At 47.8% G+C, this 24,344-nt stretch overlaps 1 protein-coding gene and 1 long non-coding RNA gene across 2 annotated transcripts in view; one reads left to right on the top strand and one right to left on the bottom strand.

Annotated features, from left to right (window-relative positions):
* LOC144892160 (uncharacterized) overlaps positions 1 to 24,344 on the top strand; it is a 442,282-nt gene that overhangs the window by 76,334 nt on the left and 341,604 nt on the right. The gene's annotated exons all lie outside the window — the stretch shown is intronic.
* Positions 21,702 to 23,732, bottom strand: LOC137428247 (uncharacterized). Its single transcript, XR_010984674.1, has 3 exons — positions 23,631 to 23,732; positions 21,920 to 21,965; positions 21,702 to 21,729 (listed from the first exon to the last, which is right to left on the bottom strand). It is a non-coding gene; the product is annotated as an uncharacterized LOC137428247 (long non-coding RNA).

Below are 24,344 nucleotides of genomic sequence, written 5' to 3'. Positions count from 1 at the left end.
TTCATACGCCAGCTGGGTTTCTAATGACAATCCAATTTTGTTCTGAAACTAACTTGGTATCCTAAAACTTAAAATCCAAATCCTTCAGATGGATTTGAACCCATAATCCTTGGCATGTCATTGTCCTCACAAATAAGCCACCACTGGTACAACTGTGCTGCAGCACCCTCTTTTCTGCAGCACAATTTGATTGTGTTCGGCTCTAAATTGGAGCATTATTTTGAAATAATCCCAGAAATGGATGATACATGGTCCCTCTAGTTGTGGGATACCGATTTGTAATTGTGATCAACTGTCTTACATATTTAAAGTTTTACATTTCAGAGTTTTATATTGACTAGCAGGAGTTGCTCAGCGTCAATTTGATTTTCTTTCCTATTTTTTGTGGGTGCCTAAAACACTTCCCTACACCCACTTTGGAAATTTTTTATTTAATATTATAATAACACAACAATCATCTTACTATAATTCACCAAATGTCCGTCTGTCCGTCCGTCCGTTCCCAGGTACCGCAAAAATGGCTGAACCGATTGCAACGAAATTTTGGGTGGGTAATCCTGGGTCCCCCTAGAGTAAAATAGGCTATATTGTTTTTTCCAATTTCAACTTTGGTCTCCAGCATTTTCAGGTTTGGACTCCCGCTTAACGTTATTGTCCCGGGTACCGCAAAAACGGCTGCACCGATCGCAACGATACACCTCCATGACCGTGGGATTCCCATGGGTGACCCCACTAGTTGGGGATAATTTCAGATTACGTTTGGCTACAAAGGCTTGTACAATGACCAATTTTTTTAAATCCCCCAAAAATCTAACTCATTTTTTACATTTATTTATTTATATTTGCCTAAACAATCACCAACGCTCACTGATGAAAGTTTGACGAAGATCCGTTCAGCCATCTCTGAGAAAAATTGCGGCACCCAGACGGACAGACAGACACACACACAGACAAACAGCTCTCTTATAGTATAGATTATATCAGTAGGAAGGAATGTTGTGACTTTTTTCTAGTAGGTTGTCACTTTCACCAGGATGATATGTCGTGCTGTGGACTCTCTTATCCAGTATGCATCTCCAATCTGCTTCCTCTGATCCTCTCAGCATATCAAAGCGTACATACGTTTCATCTTCGGCATTCGTATCTAAATGTTTCAAGGCCATTTGAAAAGGGGGGCAAGCTGAATCCTGGCCTGCTTCGCACATTCTCCTAAAACTTCCAGCAGAACCAAATGCCCATCTCCCTTTCCACAAGACAAACAGGCAGATCAAGAAAGTCATTGCAGCCAAAGTCAAGGTGGCAACAATCCCTAATCCAATGTTACCTGTGTAATTCATTGTCCTCTGTTCTTCACTACCATGCTCCTTTTCAGGATAATTCACAACATGTGTCCTCACTTCATCAATTTCTAACTTTGGTACTTGTGCAGCAATAAAGGAGATGCACACTCTTTGTAGTCTGGGCCTATTGTTATCTGGGCACAAGCAAACAACGTATTTTAAACCTGAAATAAGACCCGTCACTGCAACATGTTGCCTTCCTTCCTGAGCAATGAAAGAACTCATGTTACGCTGACCCCATTGACTGACTAAGACACAAAGACCATTCGAGTAACCTTGACTTCTGGCAATTTTTAATCCGTTCGTGTTCTCAACATTGAAGTTTTCCAAACTCAAATCGAACTTCCTTCCTTGTGTTATTCTCACATTCACACTGCTACTCAGAATTCTTTCTTGCTCATTTTTTTCTTTCTCTTCCGCTCTTTCACCTTTTCTTGATGAACCCTTTGTCAACATTTCTGGTCCTTGCTGTGTTGTCGATTTTGTTGTTTTTACTTCCCTACTTTTAAAATCACCAACTGATGAGTCCCTATTCAATTGTTCATTCATAATTTTTCTTCGAACATCAGGTCTTCCTCCTTCGGCTCCTCTCAATATTGAGCGACCCGTCTCCACCCACACGCTACCGTCGTCCCTGGGTAGAACCCATAAGCTAGAAATAGCCCCTTCATTTTCAGTTACAAACTCCACACTTGAAGGTGTTGTTCTTACAGTTCCATGATGAGGATATAGAGTTGGTTCCACCTTTGGACCTAAAGAAGTGGGTGTCCTGGTCTTTCCTGGAGACTGAAATTGCAGCAATCCTGGGGTTATTGCATAAGACTTTTTTGGGCTCATACTTCCGATACTAGAACCTAATGTCTTTGACTTTAAGGCCCTATTGTTTGATGACGATAGGATACCTTCTGTTGTGGATGCTGAACCTAAAGTTCGTGAACCCGACATTGTAATCGTTTCATAATCTATAATTGTTGTCCATCTGGTATGCTCATTTTCCGCAGTGAAAGAGTTATCTCCTTTTTGAAAGCTTTCTTGCGAAGTCTTATTTGTTGGCACAATAGTAGTGCTGCGCGAAACATTTTCATCGGGTTTGGAATCAATATCCTTTGCTGAAGAATGATTGGATAAAGCTGAAATGTCTTCGATACAAATATTCTTATTTGTATCCACGAGAAATTGTTCAGAAATTTTCTTCAAGTCTTTGTGAAGATGCTCAAATAAAGTTTGTGTACTTCTTCGAAGTGATACTTGCTTCCGTTGAGCATCTACGATGAGAGGGAGAGAACACCGACAATCACAAATCTATATCACCACCCACAATAGATGGTTTGGTAACATTTAGAAAACTAGAATGGCACTCGGTAGAGCACATACCTCCACCAGGCTAAACAGTTTATGTTTTGTATCTCATTGATAGGTCGCATCTGGATTCGGAACTGAACCAAAATCTAATCACCTTGTTCTCGTCACCTACCCAACTCATCCACCAAGTTTAGTCATAACCTGTCCATAACTTTTTAAAATATCATGTTATATATCGCTTTTCACCGGATCTCTCAATGGTGAAGAATCACTTAAATAATTAATTTAAGTCCATATTAAAAAATCCAAAATTAATTTATATGAAATTATTTAATATTTAAAATTAAATAACAGTATTTAAAAATTAAATAATTGTAGTATCCGAATCCATATTCAGATCTTCACCAAAATCGAATAGCTTAGTCCTTGTCAGACACACAACCTGTCCACCAAGTTTCGTCCAAACATGTCCACAACCTTTTGAGATATCGTGCTATATGTCGGTTTTGGCCCGATCTCTCAATGGTGAAGAATCAATTATAAAATTCAACTAGCCGGATCCGAATCCGCATCTTCACCAAAATCTAATTATTTCGTCCTTGTCACATACGCCACATCTCTGCTAAATTTCGTCCAAATCCGTCCACAACTTTTTGAGATATCCCACTATATGTCCATTTAGCCCGATCTCTCAATTTTTTTATTTTTTTATTTTTTTATTTATTTATTTATTTATTTGTATACTGAATCAAGGCTCGTGAAAGAGCGAACATTTACTTCACAAACAAATCGACCAGACAAACAAAATACACAAAAAGAGGGAGCGGAAGACAAGATGGGGAGAAAAGGGGAAGCACACAAACACAACATCCGAGAGCAGGGAGATGTGTGGAAGGGAGAGGGCCCGGGGGGAGGAGGCATGGGAAGGGGGGGGGGGAGGGAGAAGTATAAAGCACAAGGACACAAAGGACTTCCAGGACAGAAGTTGGTATTTCAAAAAGTGGAATTGGGGTGAAATTAGCGGGGGTAGAATAGATCAAGGTTTTGGATGGGGGAAGATAAGAGATGGTGGTGAACAGCTGTTTTAAAGACTTGGAGGGTGGAGTGGGATTGAAGAGAGTGAGAGAGTTTGTTCCAGAGGTGGGAGAAAAGAGGAATGAAGGAGTGAAGGTGAGCAGAGAGTCTTGATTTTGGCAGTTTAACCAAAAGAGGGTTGCAGGCAGATCTTGTGCGACCTGTAGGAATATTTGCGGGACAGAGCCCAGAGAGAGCTGGGGGGGCAAGGCCAGAGAGGAGTCGGTAGAAGACGGAAAGACCACCAACCTGCCTGCGGTGAGTGAGTGAGAGGCCCTTGGAGTTAGCTTCATCGCGGGAGATTCCTATGATTCTGAATGCTTTGGTTTCAACAGCGCGAAGGCGAGCTAGGTGTGAGGCAGGAGCACCAGCCCAGAGGGGAGAGCAGTATTCCATTGAGCTGCGGATGAAAGCCTTGAATGTGGTGAGGAGCTCAGGGGTGCCAAGGAAGGACTTCGCACGACGGAGGATGCCCAGTCGGCGACTGGCTTTGGAGGCCAGATTTGAAATGTGGTTTTTCCAGGAAAGATCATGGCAGATAGTGAGACCCAAAAGCTTGAGTGACAGAACTTCTTGGAGAGGATTATTCAGAAAGTGGATGGGAGGGTTGTCCAGTCGGTCTTTTCGGAGAGACATCGTAAGAGTGTGAGATTTGTCAGGATTGAAAGACATGTTCCACTTGTTTGCCCAGTCTGTGATTTTGTCAAGGTCTGCAGAGAGTGAGGAGGCTGCAGACTGCCGATCTGAGGGATGAAGAATGGAGCGACAGAGAGTAGAGTCGTCAGCAAAGAGATAGAGAGGATTTTCAAGAGAGTCAGAGAGATCATTGATGAAGACCAGAAAAAGCACAGGGCCCAGAACACTGCCTTGGGGAACTCCAGCCTGAACAGGAAGAGGAGATGAGAGAAACCCATTCAGGGTCACATGTTGACTACGGCTAGAGAGGAAGTCCGCCAGCCATGCGTGGAGATTTCCATGGATACCAAAAGAGGAGAGTTTGGTGAGCAGAGCGGGGTGCCAGACCATATCGAAGGCACGTGATATGTCAAGGGAGACTGCTCTAATTTCCTGTTTGGCATTGAGGACCTCCATCCATTGTTGAGAAAGCAGAAGCAGCATGTCCAGAGTGGAGTGTCCAGGTCTGAAACCAAATTGATGATCAGAGATCAAGCCATTGGAGAAGAGGAAAGATTTCATATCTGAAGCAATGATGGATTCCATGACTTTGCTGATAATTGGGAGAAGGCTGATTGGTCTGTAGTTGCTGGGATCTGTTTTTACACCTTTTTTGTGCAAAGCGGTGATGTTGGCAGATTTCCAAGCAGATGGAAGATGACCTTGAGCAAAAGAGAGGGTGAAGAGAACAGAGAGAGGGAGTGAAAGAGCGGAAGAACATGATTTTAGGACCCGTGGGCTGATGCCGTCAGGTCCAGTTGCAGAATCAGAGTCGAGGGTTGACAGAAACTTTTCCACCTTGTCAGGAGGAAAGTACACAGAGTCCAGGAGCAGCTGGGTACGACTGGGTACGGTGGGTACAGAGAGGGATGGGTTTGGGACACAAGATTTAGAGGCAAACACAGAGTTGAGGCATTCAGCTTTTTCACGTGCGGAGTCAGCCGTGTGGCCATTTAAGGTGAGGGAGGGGATGGAGGGGGAACAAACACCAGAAACAGATTTTACCAGACGCCACCAGGATTTGGAAGAGGGAGACAGATAAGAGAGTTCGGTCCTGAGGATGGAGAGATATTGTTTCCTGGCTCTCCTGAGGGTGGACACACACTTGTTTCGGGCTTTGTGAAAGGAAATGAGATTTCCTTCCGTTGGATTTGCTTTCCAGGAGACGAAAGCAAGTTGTTTCTGGGCAATAGCCTCACCACAAGATTCTATGTACCATGGACGGGAGGAAGGGTATGACAACTGAAGACGAGAAGGGATAAATCTGTGCATGAGAGAGAGCAATTTACTTTGGAAGAATTCCCAGGATGAGTTGATGTCAGAGGCAGTAGAGATGGGAGACCAGTCCAGATGATTGATGGCTGCTTGAAGACCGTGCCAGTTGGCCTGAGTGAAATGCCAGACTCGTCGACGCTGAGGAGGCTCTCTGAAAATGGTCAGAGAGATGTCCACTTCAACAAGCACATGATCAGAAGAGCCGATTAGAGCAGAAGAAGAGCAGCAGACATTTTCAGGGAAGTTAGTCATAATCAAGTCCAGAAGAGAAGATTCTCCGTTGACTGAGATCCGGGTTGGGAAATTGACAGATTGTGTCAGTCCCAGTGAGTCACAGAAGTCCTTTGCTGAAGAGCCATGGCTGGTGAGAGTGGTACCCACCCCCAGCCAACTGGCATGGTGACAGTTGAAATCACCACATATGAGGAAGAGAGAGTTGGGATGGGTAGATAGAAGTTGGTCCATATTATCAGACAGCGAGATGTAGATGGAGTCATCACTGTTTGGTGGATGGTACAACACGCATATGAACAAAAGGTGGGAGCGAAGGGGAAGCCGTAGCCAAAGGTATTCCTGGGGGTGAGGTGGAGAGAGGGCAGTGCAGGGCGAGTGAGGAAGAGAGTTTTTTTATAAAGATAGCAACCCCACCTCCAGGACGAGGCTCAGGTCTATCATACCGGAGGAGGGAGTAACCTGGGAGAGATACCAAGGAATCAGAGACATCATGAAGGAGGAAGGTTTCTGTTAAGCAGATCACGTCTGGTTTGTCAGAAGCAACCTGTATGGAGAGATCAGTTAAGTTTGAGCGAAGGCCCCGGATGTTTGAGGTCCATACTGTTAAGGAAGAGGAAGGGGGAGCATCGGATACAGAACACGGGGGGGGGGGGGGAGCGGTAGGGCAGGATGTGGAAGAGGAGGAAGAGGTAGGAGAGCTGTTGCAGGTTTGTCAGAGATTACAGAATAGCTTGGAGAAAGGGAAGAATGGGGCGGACAAAAGGTTTGATGGTGTTTGGGTGAGGCGCAGTGAGGTGTTATTTGAGGAGGGGGAAGAGTGAGGCAGAAGGTTGAGGAAGATGAAGGTGAAAGTTGGAAGGGGGAAGAAGCGGGGAGGACGCTTTGAGGAGGAGGGGTGGGAGGGGAGTCTAGGAGGGGAGGAGTGAGGGAGAGTCTCGGAGAGGAGGGATGTGGGGGGAGTTTAGGAGGGAAGGGGCAGGGGGGGGGAGATTTGAAAGGGATGGGTGTTTGGGAAGATTTGGGGGGGAGGGGCAAGGGGGAAGATTTGACAGAGATGGGTGATGGGGAAGATTTGGAGGGGAGGGGTGTGATTGGATTTTGAAAAGTGTACGATTGATGGGAAACGAACATTTATTGCAAAATGAGTTTCTTGAGACATTCGAGTCAAAAATACGTTTGAGGACGCTGAAGGATGGGTGGAGTTCTGGAGAGTTTAGGGAATGAATGAAAGATGCACTGTAAGAGATGGAATTTTTTTTTTGAATGAATAGAATTGGTGAGCAAGTCGAAAGCATCCTTTTATAGAAGAAGTAGAAAAAAGTGTTATAGAATATGACATAATAATAAAGTTCTTCAGGGGACAGATGAAACATGTATTAACAACTTGATCACGTGATCTCGAACAACGTGGTCGAAGAACGAAAGAACAAATAACGAAGAACGAAAGAGCAAAAGAACGAAGAACGAAAGAACAAATAAGAACGTACAAGCGGATAAGAACAGGGAAGGAAAAAAAAATTTAGGTTTTTTTTTTGAGATTTTAAAACAAGGGAGTATGGGTGAAAAGACCGTGAAAAACAGAGACCGTAAGTAGTTGCAGCGCGATCGAAGAACCGCTGAGACAAAAACAAAAGCCTCAAGCCAAGGTCTGAGGACACGGTAGCCTACTAGTACTACACTAGGCCTCAGAATATACGATACGAAAAAACCGACGATTCTGTACACAGGTATGAAAAACCAACACCGAGAAACCTATTAAAGTCACCCCAATAGGTACATGCACCGAAAGAAAGATAAAGATACGACAAAAACACAAATGTGAAAGATCACTTAGCTTCGAAAGCGTGAGCGCATGGAACAGCTTCGAAAAGACGTGACCTCGCCGTGATCTGATGTGATCAATGGTGAAGGTGAAGATCGTGATCAATGGTGAAGAATCACTTAAAAAATTCTACTAGCCGGATCCGAATCCTGATCTTTACCAAAATCTAATTATTTCGTCCTTGTCACATACGCGGCATCTCTGCCAAATTTCGTCCAAATCCGTCCACAACTTTTTGAGATATCCCACTATATGTCCGTTTTAGCCCGATCTCTCAATGGTGAAGAATCACTTAAATAATTCTACTAGCCGGATCCGAATCCTGATCTTTACCAAAATCTAATCATTTCGTCCTTGTCACATATGCTACCTCTCCGCAAAATTTCGCCCAAATCCGTCCACAACCTTTTGAGATACCTTGCTCACAAACAACCAGACAGACATAACCTCCAACCACCTTTGGTGGCAGAAGTAATGACACAGAAACATAAAAGGCCTAAATCAATTCTCAGTCTTTGATTTGTAAAATGTACTCCAACAGCACCAGTTTTTAATTGACGTATTTACATGTTCTGCCATACAGTTGATGTGAAACCCATGAATTTGATGATTATGCCATCATATATTATATGGCGTAGGAAACCGTCATCACCTGTTCTGTTCTCACGTGACCACTGCAATCTTGAAACATTATTGGATGATTTGCAGGCCTTGTAGTAATTTTCATTGTCAATGGAATCAGCGATAGACCGATGTGGGGGACAATTTGATGAAAGGACCTAAGTTGAGAAAGGCACAATTGGGATTAGCTTTTGAACAAATATTTCGAACACATTGATAACATTCAACATTTGAATTGATCCAATCATAAAGGGAAGAGAAGGAGGGCATCATGTGCAAATGATTTGGTCGAACAGTTTTGGATGGAGGGTGATCTGAGATGGTGCTGCTTGTCTGTCAGAAGGATGAGGGCTGTCACAGCAGGAGATGGGGTCATCAGCAAAGAGATAAAGGATTTTCCAGAGAGTCAGAGAGATCATTATTGAAGATCAGGAATAGGATGGGATCTAGAACACTGCCTTGACAGGTAGAGGAGATGAAAGGGTTCCGTTAAGTGCCACACCTTGGCTACGAGAGGGGAGGACGTCAGTAATCCAAGAGTGGAGTCGGCCTTGGATTTCATAACCAGATAGTTTGGAGAGCAAGGCAGGATGCCAGACAGTATCGAAAGCTCAAGATATGTCCAGAGAGACAGCCTTGATCTCATGTCTGACATTGAGGGCCTCTATCCATTGTTGGGAGAGTAGACGCAGCATGTCCAAGGTGGAGTGACCAGGTCTGAAACCAAATTGATGATCTGAGATGAGGTTGTTGGAGAAAAGGAATGTTTTTATGTCCAACTGTGATGATGGATTCCATGACCTTGCTGATGATTGGAAGTAAGCTAATTGGTCTGTAGTTGAGGGCATCAGTTTTTGCATCAAAGCATATGGAAGATTATCAGGAAGATATCCAAGCATATGGAAGATTACCAAGGGCAAATGACAGAATGAAAAGGGCAGGGAGAGGAAGTGCAATAGCAGTAGAGCAGGTTTTTAGGACTTTTTAGGACGTGAGCTGATGGCGTCCTGATGCGCTGATGCGTGCGAAGGACGAAGGTGAAAATGTAGACAATAACTTGATTTATCTGTTCAAAATTACCTTTTGTTTCTCTAAGCAAACAATAGAACGACTGTACTTTGTTTCAGTGTAATGAGTGTGCCAGCCTTATTTGGGCAACTCCTCCAATTAAAAAATTAATTTTAGTATAGCCCACCTTGGAAAGACGGATTGAAAAGCTTGTAGAAGATTTGTACAACTTGCCTCGCGGATTAACTTTTGATCTTCTGAACCACATCTCAGCTCCAGGTCTAGAAGATGTGCGCTGGCAATTCCTTTTGCCAGAGTGATGAGACCATCCGGCACACACCGACAATTCCAAGGGTTTCCATGAAGGCCTAGTAAGTGAGGGAATAGCAAATGGTGTAAATTACCAGGTGAGAGTAGGGAGAAGTGTGAAACTGTCAGATTATATATGCTAACACTTTCATACTGACCTCCTAATACCAATCAGTCAATGCTGGGCGTTTTATATAATTTAAACCCCCACAGGATAGGCCGATTCACAAGAGGGACCCAAGCGGAAGTAGCCACTAATAGGAATAGCTAATTCCACCGGTATTAGGGAAATACTACCACACGTTGTGGGAAAAATTAAGACTCGTTGTGGCGTGAGCATGTTGGATGTTTTTTAAAATTTGGTTTCTGTCTATCGCACAAGCCTGGTGTTGGCTTAGTGGTTCGGGTGCTGGCTTGGGATCCTAGGATCCTGGGTTAGAATCCTGGTTGATTGCTGAATTAATGCCGGGGGGGTCCTTCCGAGGTCGGCAAATTGAGCACCAGTTCACTGGTAATTACCTGTGTGTCGCAAGAGATGACTAACAGGGTGGGCGGCAGGAAGGGCATCCGGCCATACAACATTGCTGTAAAAAGGGGGCAACGGTGCCCAAAAAAGGCCAACCCCTGCTCTGCATGGAAAAATGCCCTCTAAAGGTGGTTCTTCTATCTGTATCACGCCTTGCGGCCATGTTCTTTTCTCCTCCCACCAACATTTAAGTATGACCTAGAACAGCACTCGGTAGAGAGCATACCCTCCGCCAGGCTGAACAGTTTATGCTTTGTATCCCAATGATAGGTCGGATCTGAATTAGGACCTGAAACAAAATCAAATCGGCTTGTTCTTGCCACCTACCTAACTCATATACCAAGTTTATTCGTAACTCGTCCATAACTTTATCAAATATTATGTTATTTATTGCTTTTCACCCGATCTCCCAATGGTGAAGAATCACTTTAAAAATCATGCTAAAGCGCGGTGCTACGCGCGCTTACTTGCTACCAAGGAGGAAGCGGACAATGCGGTTAAACAAAAGAGTCTTTATTCTCAAGAGGTCACTGTAGCACTGGCGCGCTCTGGGCTGCGCGCCCAGTGTGTATCCTGAGGCCACGCCTACCCCTCGGGCGTGGCCGCCGCCCACTTGGTGCGCGGAATGATGTCACCACGCCAGTGGGCTTTCGTGTCCACCACACGCGCCCCCCCAGAATTCCCACGCACCTGGAGGGCCAGTTATGCGGGGCAAACGGATGACCCGGCCGAAGCGCCCTCTGGCGACCGGCGGCATCCGGGGTGCAGGGATGCCAGCTGGGATGCCCCCGGCTGTACCCGGGATGGGTGCCGGACCGGGGGGCGGCGTGCCGGCGGTGCTGGGCGGTGCCAGGGGTCCGCCCGCCAGGGGTCCGCCCGCCAGGGGGCGGCCCCGACACGGGGGCCGAGCCACTGGCGGTGGGTGGTCCACGTCGAGGTGGGCCGGCTTGAGTCGATCCACCGAGATGCGGTCGGGAGTACCGCCGATGTCCAAGGTGAAGAATTTCACCCCGGTCTCCAGCACGCGGAAAGGCCCGTCGTACGGGGGCCGCAGTGGTGTCCGGTGGGCGTCGTGCCGGACGAAGACATACTCCACGGTGCGAAGCTCCGGGGCGACGTGCGTGGGTGGGTGCCCGTGGTGCGCCGTCGGCACCGGGGCGAACCTCCGGGCGGTCTCCTGCAGCACGGAGCGCTCCTGCGCCGCGGACCAAGGTGGATCAAGGAGGAACTCGCCCGGCACCCGCAGCGGTTGTCCAAAGACCAACTCCGCCGCGGATGCGCGCAGGTCATCCTTGGGCGCCGTCCGGAGGCCCAGCAGGACCCAGGGGAGCCTGTCAACCCAGCCGCCGTCGCGGAGGCTGACCCGGAGCGCGGCCTTCAACGAGTGGTGGAACCGCTCTCACAGGCCATTAGCCTGGGGGTGGTAGGCCGTGGTGCGGTGCAGCTGGACCCTGAGCCCCCGCGCGACCGCCCCCCAGAGCTGCGAGGTGAACTGGGGGCCGCGGTCGGACGCGATGTCCGAGGGGGCGCCGAACCGGGCGACCCAGGTGGCGATGAACGCCTGCGCGACGTCCGCCGCCGTCGTTGACGCCAAAGGCACGGCCTCCGGCCACCGGGTGGTGCGGTCCATCATGGTCAGGACGTGGGTGAAACCCCGCGAGGGGGGCAGAGGTCCCACCAGGTCCACGTGAACGTGGTCAAACCGACGTTCCGGCACCGCAAACGGGGCCAATGGGGACTGGGTGTGTCGGTGCACCTTCGCGCGCTGGCACGTGAGGCACGTCCTGGCCCAGCCGCGGACGGCCTTCCGGAGGCCATGCCAGATAAACTTGTCGGCGATAAACCTCTGGGAGGCCCTCATGCCCGGGTGGGACAGGCCGTGGATGGAGTCGAAAATCCGGCGCTGCCAGCCCGCAGGCACGATGCCGCCCGAGGGAGACGTCGCACCAGAGGGCCGTGCCCGCGCTGTTGAACGGCACCTCGGTGACACGGAGGCCCGTAACGGCGGTCCACAAGACCTGGACGTTGGGGTCGGCGGCCTGGTCTGCCGCCATCCGGGCATAGTCGATGCCGAGGTGGACCACGTGGGCAACGGACCGGGAAAGGCAATCCGCCACCGGGTTGTCCTTCCCCGTGACGTGCCGGATGTCCGTCGTGTATTCGGACACGGCCGAGAGGTGACGCTGCTGCCGGGCCGACCACGGCTCGGCGACCTTGCCCATCGTGAACACCAGTGGCTTGTGGTCGACGAAGGCCGTGAACGCACGGCCCTCGAGCAGATGGCGGAAGTGCCTGACCGCCAGGTGGAGCCCGAGCAACTCGCGGTCGAAGGTACTGTACCGGCGTTCGGGTGGGCGTAGCTGCCGGCTGAAGAACGCCGGCGGTTGCCAATCTCCACGCACCCATTGCTCGTGCACAGCACCCACCGCGTAGTCCGAGGCGTCGGTGGTGAGGGCGATCGGTGCATCGGGCGCCGGGTGCGCGAGCATGGTGGCGTTAGCCAAGGCGAGCTTCGCGCCCACGAACGCCGCGTCCATCTGCTCGGTCCAGGTGACGTCAGCTTTGCCCGGCTTCCCCCGGAGGGCCTCGTGCAGGGGGCGCAGGAGCTGGGCGATGCGGGGCAGGAAACGATGGTAAACGTTTACCATGCCCAGGAACTCCTGGAGCCCCCTGATCGTGCGGGGGCGCGGAAACCCCTTAACCGCCTCCACCTTGGCCGGTAGGGGGACGGCCCCGTGCCTGGTGACGCGGTGCCCAAAAAAGTCGATTTCGGCGACACCGAACCGGCACTTGGCGGGGTTCACGATCAGGCCGTGCTGGCCCAGACGTTCGAAGAGCGTGCGGAGATGGTGTAGGTGCTCTTCACGGGACGCGCTGGCGACGAGGATGTCGTCCAGGTATACGTACACAAAATCCAAGTCGCGCAAGACGCTGTCCATGAGGCGCTGGAACGCCTGAGCCGCATTCTTCAAACCGAAGGGCATCCGAAGAAATTCGAAAAGACCGAACCGCGTGATGACAGCCGTCTTCGGGATGTCCCCCAGCCTGACGCGTAGCTGGTGGTAACCGCGTATGAGGTCCACCTTCGAGAAGAAGGACATATTCGCCAAGCGGGCGGAAAAGTCCTGAATGTGGGGGATGGGGTAGCGGGCGGGGGTGGTGGCGTCGTTGAGACGGCGATAGTCCCCGCACGGTCACCATCCCCCGCCGGGCTTTGGCACGATGTGGAGCGGCGACGCCCAAGCACTCTCGGAGCGCCGCACGATGCCGAGCCGCTCCAGTGTAGCGAACTCTGCCTTAGCTACCGCGAGCTTCGTTGGCTCGAGGCGGCGTGCCCGGGCATAGACCGGTGGCCCGGCGTTGGGGATGTGATGTTCCACCCCGTGCTTGACGGTGCCCGCCGAGAAGGTGGGCCTCGTGAGGGCCGGGAAACGGGCGAGTAGGCAGGTGAATTCGTCCGCTGCCGGAAGCGTGCAGATGAACCTGGCCGGAACGGAACCGCTCAGCAAGCCGCTCGGCGAGCCGCTCGATGAGCCGCTCAGTGAGCTGCTCAACGAGGCGGGCAGCGCGCACGCGAGCGAGCTGAACGTCTCAGCCTGGACAAGCTTTCTGTGCTTGACGTCGACCAACAGGCCATTGGCACAGAGGAAGTCCACGCCGAGCAGTGCCATAGGCACGTCGGCAGTGACGAACGACTATCGGAAAACCTGCCTTCCGAACCGCAGCGAAAGGCAGCGTTTTCCGTACGTGCGAATGGGCGTACCGTTGGCAGCAAGCAGCGCGGGGCCCCGGCCCGCGGACTGCTTGTCGGACATACCGGCGGGAACGACACTCACCTGCGCTCCCGTGTCGCACAGGTAACGGCACCGGATAAGGTGTCCGTTATGTATAGGAGGCTGTTTAATCGGCCGGCGCTCAGTGCCACTACCGAGGGCCGGCTCGGGCATTTCCCGACCTGCCAAATGAGCACGGCGGGCGACATTGCCGAGCCTCGTGGCCGAACCTAGCGTGGAAATGGCACCATGTTTGCGTCGAAGCCGGAGGCCACGGTTTCCGCGGTGGTGGTGGGCGGGGCGTGGCGGCCGCCACGAGGCGCCCCTCGGAGTAGGGGTGGGCACCCGCAGGAGGTTCGGGCTCGGGAGCCGCTACGGCCGCACCGAAACTCGCCTGCGTGTCCAAAGCCGCGTAGTACTTGTCGGCCTCGGCCGCGAACGTACGGGGTTCCGTTGTCGCGGAACCGGCCAACGCGAGGCGGACTCGTGCTGGCAGCTGGCATCGAAATAACGCCCGGAATAGAGCGTTCGGGGTTTCGTCGCCCATGAGCGACAGCATATGGTCCATTCGGACCGACGGTCGCGTGTCACCGAGCTCGGGGAGGTCCAAGAGGCGATCGGCCCGTGCGTCCACGGTGAGGCCGAACGTGGCGAGGAGGAGACGCTTGATCGCCCCGTACCTGTCGTGGGCCGGTGGGTTCCTCAGGACCGACATGACGCGGGCGGCCAACCCGGCCTGGAGGGAGGCGACCACGTGGCAGTAGCGTGTCTCGTCTGCCGTGATGTGTTGAAGCCTGAACTGGGCTTCGGCCTGCAGGAACCAGATCTCCACCTGAGCTTCCCAGAACTCGGGGAGCTTCATTGCTACCGCGTTGGTTGCCATGTCGGGTGGTCAGCGACGGCTGACCAGAACGTCGGAGGTCACCAATTAAAGCGCGGTGCTACGCGTGCTTACTTGCTACCAAGGAGGAAGCGGACAATGCGGTTAAACAAAAGAGTCTTTATTCTCAAGAGGTCACTGTAGCACTGGCGCGCTCCGGGCTGCGCGCCCAGTGTATATCCTGAGGCCACGCCTACCCTTCGGGCGTGGCCGCCGCCCACTTGGTGCGCGGAATGTTGTCACCACGCCAGTGGGCTTTCGTGTCTGCCACAATACTACCTGGATCCGAATCCGGATATTCACCAAAATCTACTCATTTCGTCCTTGTCACATAAACTACCTCACTACCAAATTTCGTCCAAATCCGTCCACAACTTTTTGCGATATCTTCTTCACAGGCAAACAAACAAACAAGAAGACGTCATGCAGAGCACGATACTGTACTTGCAAAATACACAAAATACATATATATATTGTTGCAGTTCTGTGTTTTTGCAATAAAGGTTAATTTTCCCCTCATAGCTAGTCACACTACAACATGTAGCCTCGCGATAGTTCAGTTATTTATTAGTAAATGTAAGCATAGACCTTTCCTATGTGTAGTTTTGCGTTGAGTAGAATAATGAGAGTTAGGTCCCCTTCCAATGCTTTATGCCGCCTCAATGCTTTGGTTTTTCGCACAAATTACCACGAGGCCGGCCTGACAAGTCGAGGCAAGCCGAAAGAAGGCGGAACAGGAGAAGTGGGAGTGACCGGTAAGCTCGAGCCACCAATCAGGGATCGAGGGGAGTGGCTTAGAATTGCGTCAAAAGGCGTGGTTTGCAACATTCGAGGCCAGCCAGGGCATGGCAATATAACCCTGTGCCCGAAGCCCCCACCTCAGTTATGAGGGGAGAGGGGCTTGTTGAGTTATGAGGCAAGCCCATGTGAGAAGGACATGCGCTGATTGATGAGCTTGAGTTATCGGTTCGAAGCGCTGAACAGGTTATGAGCCGGGGTCCTCTGTTGAACAGTTCAGAGAGTGCGCGGTGTTGAATTGAGTTACAAGTTAAACGCTCGGTTGAGCTTGAGGCAGATCCTCTATTGAGTTAGGAAGGTGAAAGCGCGCTGTTGATTAATCGCGCTGTGAGGAACCGCCGATCCGGGCGACAGACGCGCATATTCGCCTGCCTGCCTTTGTTCGAGATACGTGCCGCAAGGATCCCTCCCGCCTGCCTGCGTTCGTTGAGGGACGTGCTGTGACCGCGGAGGGCCACGCCGGGTGAGCTGTTCCTGAACAACGGAGCCGGCACGTTCAGCACATGAACCATCCTTCTTTCATTCCCCCTGTGAGTGTGAATGGGCCCGTGTCTGGGTATTAAGCTAAGACTGCTTAAGTGCCTGCTCTGTGTCTCTTCGACTTGTATAGCTGTAAATGAACCTGTATTCTTCCTTCTATTTGATCGTTCCCGTCATTTCCATCTATTGACTAAGCGTGGTATGAATTATATCGCTCTAATCGGTTTCCAATAATAAGGTAACTGCACGGACCACATGGTACGCCATCCGCTCGGACGTACTCAAATTATGCGTGGTTCGGGCGAGACTTTATCCCCGCTTCCGCGGCGGCGTAGGTACTTAGGTACGTGTGAGAATTGTCCCGAAACCCTGTCCTGCGTCCGACCGGAAGTGGCGACTCAAGTCTCGCGGTTGCGACGACCCAAGGAGAACAAGGGGCTTAATCTCCCCTTGGTAAGGGAACGATGGTCGCGCAAAACTGTAACAATATATATATATATATATATATATATATATATATATATATATACACATATATATATATATATATATATATATATATATATATATATATATATATATATATATACATATATATATATATATACATATATATATATATATATATATATATATATATATATATATATATATATATATATATATATATATATATATATATATATATATATATACATATATATATATATACATATATATATATATACATATATATATATATACATATATATATATATATACATACATATATATATATATATATATATATATATATATATATATATATATATATATATATATATATATATATATATATATATATATATATATATATATATATATATATATATATATATACACACATATACACACACACCAGCGAGGTACGGGTGGGAAGCCAGAAGCAAACAAACAATGCAGAAACGGCGAATACTAAACCATCGAACCAATAAATTCCACATTCCTGTGCCACCTTCAGTTGAACATCAGACATGGACAGTCGGTTCGTGAATGGCTTGGGCAAAAAACGTAACCCGTCTGAATGGTTCTCTACGCAGTCAATGGCGAATCTGCATATGGCGAATCCACGAATGTCACAGTTATAAAGTAGAAACCCTCACGTCATTTCCTCATTGATATTTGAACTCAATATCTCTATTTTCATTCGAAACAGCATCATTCCAATCATACATTAATACTACAACAAAATACTATGATGTTTTGCCCATGACTTCATGCTGTGTAACCCCAGCACATATGCAGAGTTTGGTGGGGATTTACCAAGCGGTATTTATTCTATGATTTTCAGACATACACATATAAATATACAGAGAATTTTCGTGTGGAAGAATTTTGTGTGGGGGTGTAGGGTAGTTAATTAAAACCTTGCCCAGATTCTGAAGTACCTACACCCAAAATTTGGGGCCTGTAGGTGCTATGGTTCGGCCATTGAAGGATAACACACAAACACACAAACAAACACATGAAAACATTTACAATATATCAACCAACACTACTGCATTCTCATGCATTATAGAGAGAAATATCTTTCAAAAAATTTAGATATTTGGGTTTGCTCACTTTGGTCATTTTCCATATTCCTTCAATACCAATGATGCCTGAATCAGCAGTTTCAAAATCAAAATATTTTTTCCAGTTCCCTGCATGTTCATGGAAAATGAATGCCTGGACCAATAAATCCAAAAAAGTGAAATAAAAGTCCTTGTCAGATGAGCATTCACACAGTGGTCCATAAGTCTGTTCATGGTCTAACATGAGAGTATGAAATGCAAAATAAATGATTCATTATTCAGTTAAAATTGCAATTAGCAATTGCAAAAGGTGCAAAAAATTGCCAAAATCTCCAAAAAATTGCAAAATAATTCAGGATTGCAAAGCAGATAGCAAAAGAGAGGTGTGATGTGATGGCGGTGAGTTGCTTGAAGGATGAAGTGGGACAAATCGTTGTGGACCCAGATGGAACAGATATATGGAAATACTGTTGAATGCAGAGAATGAATGGGATGGCAACATAGAGAGTAACCCAGTTTTAGGACAGGCAGAGAAGATAACCAAGAAGGAAGTTGAGGAAGCGATAAAAGCAATGAAGAGTAGAAAAGTGGGAGGGCCGACGGGAGTTGTGGGAGATATGTTGAAGGCAGTGGGAAATTGTGGCGTGAAGAGAATGACAGAGATCTGCAATCTGGTGGTGAAAGAGGACCGCATTCCAGTGGATGGGAACTGAGTACCCTCGTCCCTCTATACAAGGGGAAAGGTGACCCTCCAGGACTGTGGCTCGTATCGAGCGATAAAGTTATTGGAGCATGGAATGAAGGTATTGGAAAGGGTGTTGGAGAGGAGGATAAGGAAGAAAGTGAAGATCGACGAAATGCAGTTTGGATTTATGCCAGGAAGAGGAAAGACAGACGCCTTTTTTATTGTGAGGCAGTTGCAGGAGGAGTACATGGAGAAGAGGAAGAAGTTGTTTCTTGGGTTTGTTGATCTGGAGAAAGCATTCGATAGGGTTCCACGTGAAGTAGTGACATGGGCATTGAGGAAGTTAGGAGTGGAGGAATGGTTGAACAGAGTAGTGATGGCAATGTACAAAAGAGCACGCACAGCTGTAAGGACGAAGGACGGGAACAGTGGTGAGCTTGAGGTGAAGGTGGGAGTGCATCAGGGGTCAGTCATAAGTCCACTACTATGTGTAGCTGTGATGGAGGTGTTGGCTCGAAACGTAAAGAGGGTTTACCGTGGGAGTTGTTGTACGCAGATGATCTGGTGTTGATTGCAGAAAGTATGGATGGACTGAAGGAGAAGATGAACAAGTGGAAGGAATGTATGGAGACAAAAGGTCTGAAGGTGAATATTGGAAAAACGAAGGTGATGGCAAGTGGTAAAGTATGTGGTGAGGTGGAAAAAACTGGGAAGTGGCCGTGTGCCGTGTGCAGGAAGGGTGTCGGAGTGAATTCTATTCAATGTACAATGTGCGCTGAGTGGGTTCATCAAAAATGTAGTGGTTTGAGAGGGTCATCAACCAGTGTGGCAGCTACATTCAAATGTGAGGTGTGCACAGAGGGAGCTGCAGATGAAGGAAATGTTGAGTTGGATCTTGGAGACAGCGTGCAGCTGGAAGGTGTGAAAACATTTTGTTACCTAGGAGACATGCTGGATCAGACTCGGCAACGGTTGCTAGAGTGAGATGTGCATGTAAGAAGTTTCTGACTGAGTCACTGAGTCAATTGAGTGGCGTGCTGACGAGGAGGGGAGTGTCATTGAAGCTGAAGGGAACGGTGTATGCTGCATGTGTGAGAAGTGTTATGATTTATGGGAGCTAGACATGGGTAATGAACGTAGAGCAGCAACGAAGGCTGGAAAGGGTGGAAATGCGAATGGTTCGGTGGATGTGTGGAGTATCGTTGAGAGAGAGGAAGGCAAATGATGAATTGCGAAAGATGATGGGAATAGAGCCTGTGATTGATGCTGTGAAGAGAAACAGGTTGAGATGGTTTGGTCATGTGTTGAGGAAGGATGAAAGTGACTGGTTGAGAAGAGTGATGGAAATGAATGTCGAAGGAATTAGAGGACGGGGAAGACCGAGAAAGACTTGGCTAAAGATGGTCGAAGAAGAAATGCGGGCAAGGGGGTTAACAAGGGGAGATGCAGAAAATAGGGCAAAATGGAGAACATTGTCATGGGGACCGCAAGGCTAACCCCCGCTCTAGCAGGGAAAATGGCCTTAAAATGCCTGTTGTTGTTGTATTGTTTAGTTAAAAGGATAAAATATAACAGGTGTAAATATTACCATGTAAAACAGAATCGGTTTCCTTGTTTTCTAACTAACTTACTCAAGCCTGGTGATGGCTTAACGGTTAAGGTTGCCGGCCTTAAGATCTCAGGGTCTGAGTTTGAGCCCCTGTTGTGGCGTTGAATTAATACCAGGTGGGTGGACTCAGCTTGCCATCCTTCCGAGGTCCGCAAAATGAGTACCAGCTGACTGGCAATGGGAGCATTGTATCAGCAGAGAGGATGCAGGAGGTGGGCAAGATGGATACAGAAGGAAACTCCCAGGAAGGAAAATTTTGAATTTAGACTTTGAATATCGACCCAGCTAGAAACTGTCACCTGGTGTTTCGAATGCCGGGCTGTACTTCAATGTGTGCACCATCCATTGGAGGACCCATCTGCCAGCCCTCAAAATATCCTACGGTGTCCTTCACAAAGTTTAGGTGAGTTACCACCACCACTCTGAACAAATTTACAATTTCTGCCAAAATGTGCAGGAATACTACGTCAAGAGCACAGCTGTGCCTCAGTAATGAGGACACCAGCAGGCCGAATTCAAATTGGAGTCCTAGTCCGATCGATAAAGCGCAGCGGTTACTGTATGGACATCTCCACCGAGATCCAGAAAGCACTTCACAACCTCCTTCTTCACACACTACCTGACTGGACAGGTCCCAGAGGATGCTCCCGCACCTGGAGAGAAGTCATTTCTGCAGCCACATCAAAGCAAGACATACCTGATGAATGTATTAAACCCGCCACAATTTATAGACTGGTATCACTCCATGAAGATTACCCACTCCATGAAGATTACCCACTCCATGAAGATTACCCACTCCATGAAGATTACCCACTCCATGAAGATTACCCACTCCATGAAGATTACCCACTCCATGAAGATTACCCACTCCATGAAGATTACCCACTCCATGAAGATTACCCACTCCATGAAGATTACCCACTCGATGAAGATTACCCACTCCATGAAGATTACCCACTCCATGAAGATGACCCACTCCATGAAGATTACCCACTCCATGAAGATTACCCACTCCATGAAGATTACCCACTCCATGAAGATTACCCACTCCATGAAGATTACCCACTCAATGAAGATTACCTGCTCCATGAATATTACCCACTCCATGAAGATTACCCACTCCATGAAGATTACCCACTCCATGAAGATTACCCACTCCATGAAGATGACCCACTCCATGAAGATTACCCACTCCATGAAGATTACCTACTCCATGAAGATTACCCACTCCATGAAGATTACCGACTCCATGAAGATTACCCACTCCATGAAGATTACCCACTCCATGAAGATTACCCACTCCATAAAGATTACCCACTCCATGAAGATAACCCACTCGATGAAGATTACCCACTCCATGAAGATGACCCACTCCATGAAGATTACCCACTCCATGAAGATTACCCACTCCATGAAGATTACCCACTCCACGTAGGCAACAATACAACTCCTGAGACTTCTTGAAGTTATTGCTGCATGCCTGTTTTTTTTTCAGTTGCTATTTCTTTGTTTCTTTGGAATCCTTTTCAAGAGCATTAAAAAAGCTGCAAGTTTGAAGTCGGTGATAAGTTTGTTTGCGATTGAGTAGCTGCTCACTCCTCACTTACCAAGCACCATCCCGTCGCGCGAAGCCCAGTGAGATGCCAGCTCAGCACTGATCTCACTCAGATGGTTTCCAGACAAGTCAATGACCAACAGATCCGGTGGGAAGAAAGCTGGAGCTGCAGGAATAGTTGTCAGCATATTTCCGTGTAGATCAAGAATCCTACAAAAAAATAGCATGCGTATGAATAAAATATTACATCTTGCCCTCGCTTGATTGAGATGTCGCTCAAAATGGAATCCACATTTCAAGATGAGCATTTCAAGATCGATGTCGATTTTTTTTAATCGAAAAAAAATCAATCAAAAGGACAAGGGGAGTTGAGGAAACATCACCCGTAACACGTACACACCTGTCTGATCGGTATTGCAGCATCTTAATTGTATCTGCATTGAATCCTTAGGGTAAATGGGCACACAACACTTTCAGAACATGTCCTTTGATGTCTTTATCATTCATAAGTTTAATGTGATTGAGATGTTATTTGAGTCGACTCTGTAAATGACAATAATACAAGATAACAAGCTTGGACTGTATGGGGGATAACATATGAGTAGTCTGGGCATGCTACACCAATCCTCTCTTAATCTCAATCAATTCAAATTCATGAAATCTACAAATCAATCAAATCTCAATCTCACTGCTCTCCCCTCTGGGCTGGTGCTCCTGCCTCAGACCTAGCTCGGCTTCACGCTGTTGAAACCAAAGCGTTCAGAATCATTGGACTCTCCTGCGATGAAGCTAACTCCAAGGGCCTTTCACTCACTCACCGCAGGCAGGTTGGTGGTCTTTCTGTCTTCTACCGACTCCTCTCCGGCCTTGCTCCCCTAGCTCTCTCTGGGCTCTGTCCCCCAAATATTCCTTCAGGTCACACAAGATCTGCCTGCAACCCTCTGCTGGTGAAACTGCTAAAATCAAGACTCTCTTCTCACCTTCACTCCTTCATTCCTCTTTTCTCCCGCCTCTGGAACAAACTCCCACACTCCCTTCAATCCCACTCCTCCCTCCAGGTCTTTAAAACAGCTGTTCACCACCATCTCTTATCTTCCCCCATCCAAAACCTTGATCTTTTCTACCCCCGTTAATAAACCCCAGATCCACCTTGTTTGAAATTCCAACTTCTTTCCTGGAAGTCCTTGCAGTGTCCATATGTTTTATACCTCTCCCACCTCCCCCCAAGCCCTCTCCCTCCCACATTTCTCCCGATGTCCCTGCTCTCAAATGTTGTGTTTGTGTCCTTTCCCCTCTCTCCCCATCTTGTCTACCGCTCCCCTTATTTTTTGTGTTTTATGTGTCGTTTTGACCTTTTGTGTGATTAATGTTAGCTCTTTCATGAGCCTCGATCTTGTATACCAAAAAAAAAAAGAAAGGCCTTGGTTTCTACAGCATCAAGGTGACAAGATGTGAGGCAGGTGAGCCAGCCCAGATATTGCCGTACCAGCGAATGTTTCCACAGGCAGTAAAGGGTGAAACTGTGTATGCCAAACGCATAAATGTGTATATATGTGGAGGGGGGGGGGGGGGGGTGGGAGAGAGAGAGAGAGAGAGAGAGAGAGAGAGTTATATTTTTACCATGTGCATGCACATGCATTCACATGTTATCAGAAATTGTGTAGATTACATCATTTGTGCATCTGATAAATTGCCAGTAACCATTTTGTAAAATGGAATGTGCAGCAACTAAATTAAGATGTCCAAATGTCACTCACGTCCATGCCCGTGGGATTCCCACGGGTGACCCCACTAGTATATATTTGTATATATATATACACTACTCACAATAGGTTACGGATATTGGCAGGTTCTTCGGTGTGGTTGACTTTGTGTATTAATTATGTTGAAAAAAGTTGTTGGTCCTAATTCTATGGATATTAATGTGTGTGAAAAAGAAAGCATTCTTGATTTCAATACCCTAACCCTAACCCTAACCCCTATAAAAAAAATAAACTCACTCCCACAATATCCCTAACTTATTGTGAGTAGTGTATATATATATATGTCTTTATATACGTACTAGCTGAACATATATCCCAATACGTTACAACGAATGCACCATTAATTACCTCAGTTGTGGAGTTTCCCTCAGCCCTTCCCAAGGAAAGGTGTGCAGGTCATTGCCAGGAAGCCGCAGTTCATGCAGCTGTTCAAGATTATAAAGGGCAGAACCAGAGATCCACCTGAGGAGGTTATAAGGTAGCCACAGGTGTTTCAGGTGCCGCAGGTAGTAGAACGACCGTGAAGGTACCCTGCGGACTCGTGTGCGCGTCACGAGTAAGCGCACGGCATCGGGAGGAAACGAAGCAGGGATTCGAGTCATGTCAGGATTGGTGCATTCCACCGATAAACTGTAAGAAATTGTACAAATTGTTTCAGTGGGGACGTTGTGCATTGTCAAAAAGGTACAAATATCGTCTCTTCAAATCATATGCAGCACAGTGGGGGCCCTGCAGGTGAAATTTCTCAGCCAATTAGTTGAAACTTCACATTAAAAATGTCACATTCTAACTGGCAATTGTGACCTGGTGTTATGAATTCAGTGAGAGGGTGAAACTTTGAATGAGTAATTTGCTCACAAATAACCTTTTTACTCACCTGTTGCTGGCACCGTTTCTCCATCGACAGTTGCACTGCGCCGGACACGTCTGCGCTTGAGCAAAGATTTGAATTACAAGGGAAAACACCGCGATTGTAAGAGCTCCCATAACTAGTCATGAGTTACTTTATGACAAAACGTTGCACAATCAAATTACAAAATAAACAACAATGTGTGAAAACTG

The sequence above is a fragment of the Myxine glutinosa genome, chromosome 5, assembly GCF_964187855.1.
Source record: "Myxine glutinosa chromosome 5, kmMyxGlut1.1, whole genome shotgun sequence".
NCBI lineage: Eukaryota > Metazoa > Chordata > Myxini > Myxiniformes > Myxinidae > Myxine > Myxine glutinosa.
This window is presented reverse-complemented; position numbering and strand designations above follow the sequence as displayed.